Source organism: Tupaia chinensis, unplaced genomic scaffold (assembly GCF_000334495.1).
Source record: "Tupaia chinensis unplaced genomic scaffold, TupChi_1.0 Scaffold141320_1, whole genome shotgun sequence".
Classification (NCBI taxonomy): Eukaryota; Metazoa; Chordata; class Mammalia; order Scandentia; family Tupaiidae; genus Tupaia; species Tupaia belangeri.
The window spans coordinates 235722-239779 of NW_006201183.1; the positions used below are offsets into that span (position 1 = coordinate 235722).

Below are 4058 nucleotides of genomic sequence, written 5' to 3' on the forward strand. Positions count from 1 at the left end.
GTGGTTGCCGTGGTTACAGAGGGGGTGAAGGCGTGAAGGAGCCCGTGAGGGGAAAGGCTGGCAACCTCCCCCTCATTGTGGTGACAGAGTCTGTGTCAGGGTAGAGGGACGCGGCCATCCCTGTTCCCTCCCACAGCAGCTGTCGCCATTCACGCGTGCAGGTCTGCGTTCACCCGGGAGCTGTGCTTCCCACTGGGCTGGACGGGCTTCCCATGACCCGAGGAGGGCCCTGGGTCGGGATCCCTGACCCGAGACCTCCCAGGCTGTGCGCCCCTCCCTGCTGCCAGGGCCTTTAGGGTGAAGGGAACTCGCCACCCTTGATACCTGGGGCCGGTGCCCCTCTGCAGGGTGGAGCACAGGGGGCGAGGAATGGACCGGAGGGAGAAGGCCAGCTGCCTGTCTACACCACCCACCCCTGCATCACGTCCAGCGCGCTCCAGCAGCCTCCATCTCCTCGCAGGCGCTGAGCGTGTTATCTGACTAAGGCTCTGTGTGTTCACTCCCCGGGGAGGGGCTGGGTCTATAGGCTGGCAGAGTTTGTGTTTGTTAGTGGTAGCAGCATGGTGGATGCCTTTTAATTAGATCCCACTGTGTTATGACGGGTTCAGTTATCATCTTCCGGTCGCCACTTTGAAAGGTGCTGAGAATTTCAACGATCGCCAGCATTTCTTACATCTGAAAATGATACTTTAATAACAGACGCCGAGCAGCAATATTACAAACACATCTCCGAGTCACTCCCTCAAACATGAGGGGACTAAGAGCAGTTGTGGCACATTTCTTTCTTTTTTTTGGGAGAAAGTTTTGCTATAGGGCACATGCACTCACTAAAGAGACAGAGAGACAAAGAGACATCACCCCCAGGGGCGATGCCTGCACCACAATCCCTTCTCCATTCTCCTCTCAGGATCTTGGGCACACACACACACACACACACACACACACACACGTACACGTGTCTGGCATGAGTTTTAAGCCACCGGTTCCAGGACTCGAACCATGGTCCACTACGTAGGAATCCATTGATGTAGATCTTACGCCTACTGTTGGTCCCAGTTGCTGCATATTTCTAAATTAAGGACCAGCAGATGTTGAGAGGTGATGAGATAGTGGGGAAAAATTCTGGAATGCTGGTAAACACACCCCATTAACTGTTCTTGGCTTGATCATTTGGTCCGCTGTGTGACTTTGGGTATGAACCTTAACCTCTCTGAGCCTCAGGTTCCTGAGCACATTGGGTGGGATATGGACTAGATGTCTTCTGAGAGCCTCCCCAGCTGTAAAATCTGATTCTAGAATTCCATGTAAATGGAAGAAGCCAGTGCCTTCGGCCAAGCTTATAATCATGCCGAAAAGCCTGAAGCATTTATTAAAGTTAATTGCAGATGGTTCAACAGTCGTCATCTTTCTGGAGAGGAGTCGCTGTCAGAAATTTTCCTCCTTGAAGACTGTAATTTAAAGTGAACTAAAATGTAAGAGTACAAAAAGAAAAAGTAAACACACGAAATGCTAAAATACGTAGTTTATAGAGATATATCAAAGAAAACGAGGCTGTATCCACATTTGCGATGGGTCGTCACAAACTATATTTATTGAATGCATGGTTGCTATGGGAATATAGAATGAAACAGGGATGTGTGTGCCCTTGGGAAATTTCCAATCTCTGTGGGATTCCGAATAGCCATAGAAACAACTTAGCACTTAAAAGTATAACCATAGAAACATCTTTACACTGAGAAGAGCCAGAGAAAGGCATCTGCTCCCCTCCAAGGTGTGAGAAACATTTTGGAGGGTTAGGAGCCTCGAGAACAGGGAGTCAACCTTGGGACCTCCCTGAGGATGGATCTAGGACATCTGAGGAAGCTTGGAGCTGGGGTGAAGCCGAGGCATACATTACACAGGGGAGAGAAGGGGCCCGTGAGGAGCTGGGGAGGAAGGCGTCCTCCTTGTCCAGTGTGTTGGCAAACCCGGACTCCAGGGCAGTCCCTGCACAGCAGCGCATGCGCAGAACCATGCCGCCTGCAGTGGCGTGGTCCTGAGGACAAAGGAAGGGCTGGTTTCCTCCCTTCTCATAAGTCCCAGTGCATTAAACAGCGTGTGTGTCGTCATCACGTGACGGAGTGGCCGGATCTGGGATCTGGAGACAAGTCTGTCCTCAGCCCAGAACGCGGCACCGCACTGCACTCTGACGACAGTTACGTCTCAGGAGTAGAGACCTTTTGGCTGAACTCTGTTTGCATTATTATATCTCATTATAATGCATTCTTTAAAAATATTCTAGCCTGGTGGGAACAGCGGGTGGCATAGTGGCTAAGGTGCTGGACTCCCACATGGCCGACTGCGGTTTGAGTCCCAGATTCGGGCTTGGAACTCATGTTGGGCGCATGCCTGTGCATGCCCCAAATCCCAGGAGGAGACTAGAGGAGGAGGGATTGTGGTGTGGCCATCTCCCCGGGGGGGGTGTGACTTATCACTTTCTCTGTCTCTGATTCTCTGTGTCTCTGGTGAATGCATGCACCCTATAGGAAAAAAAAAATCTCTCTTAAAAGAAATCCTAGTCTGGTGACTCTCAGCTCTTAAGTTTTGGAGTGGGGTGTGCTTCCATCCTCTTAGAGACAAGAATGTATTTTGGGATGTTTCAGTGCCCAGAGACGGCTCCTGGCACTGAGCCCTGCGACCAGCGGTGCTAAACATTCTGCAGTAGGTAGAATTTGCTGAGTTAATGAATGAACGGTGCCTTCATATTTTCTCATGAGCGGGAAGCTATTTTATTATTGTGGACAGTATGTGCAGATGCACGTGTGTGAGAGAGAGAGCACCCTTGGCAGGGCCTTTTCAAGCCCTTCCGTCTGTCTGCCAGCCTCTCAGATCATGGCACCTGGGCACAGGATACCTGCATATATTCAGACCCGCTCAGGGATCTGAAGCTGTAGCTGACCATTTGACTTCCAGCCCTGAAGTCCAGTATGACACAGACTGCACCACCCAGACTGGGCTTACGCAGTTTTGTTTTGTTTCGTTTTTAGCTTTTTGCCATAGGCTGCGTACACTTGCAGAGAGACAGACGATGAGAGGGAAAGTGAGAAAGCATTCCGCAGTGTAGATGGCCATGCCCCAAGCCCTTCTCCTTCATTCTCCTCCTAGGACTTTGGGCACTCATGCACACGTGCCTGGTGTGATTTTCAAGCCGCCAGGTTTGGGACTTGCACCGTGATCGACCATGTGAGAGTCCAGCGCCCTAACCACCATACCACCTGCTAGCCCCTTAGATAGGTATCTTTTTAAAAATAATTATTTTATTTGACTTTATTTATTCATTTAATTTTTTTTCTTTTTTTTTCCAAGAGGTTTTTGCTATAGGCTGTGTGCACCCGCCAGACAGAGAGAAACAGGGAGACAGAAAGTGAGAAATCACCCCCCAGGGGGGATGGCCATGCCGCAATCCCTTCTCCTCCATTCTCCTCTCAGGATCTTGGGCATGCACACACACACGCCCAGCGTGAGTTTAAGCCACTGGGTCCAGGACTCGAACCACAGTCAACTACATAGGAGTCCAGTGGCATAGCCATTACGCTAACTGCTGGTCCCCATTTATTTTAATTTGATCAGAGAGGGACAGAGCATGTACACATACGTGCGCATGCACGAGAGAGAGAGAGATAGAGAGAGAGATCAAGCTGCCAAGTCCGGAACTCGAAGCACAGTCAGCCATGTGGGAGTCCAGCACCGTTAACCACCATGCCACCTGCCAGCCCCTAGATAGGATTTTTTCTTTTTTTAGAGGGTTTTGCTATAGGGCATGTGCACTCGCTAGAAAGACAGAATTCACACACACACACACACACACACCAGGGGGATGGCCATGCTGCAATCCCTCCTCCTCTATTTTCCTCTCAGGATCTTGGTCACACACGCACATGTGCCTGGCATGAGTTTAAGCCACCAGGTCTGGAACTCGAACTGTAGTCGACTACATGGGAGTCCAGCGACATAGCCATTATGCCACCTCCTGATGCCCCTAGGTAGGTATTTTAACAGAGTCTTTTTTTTTTTTTTTT

At 50.2% G+C, this 4058-nt stretch overlaps 1 protein-coding gene across 1 annotated transcript in view; it reads left to right on the forward strand.

The window, feature by feature from the left end:
• The window catches only part of ILDR2 (immunoglobulin like domain containing receptor 2), a gene marked incomplete at both ends in the record, with an annotated part of 73500 nt that overhangs the window by 34627 nt on the left and 34815 nt on the right, over window positions 1–4058 (forward strand).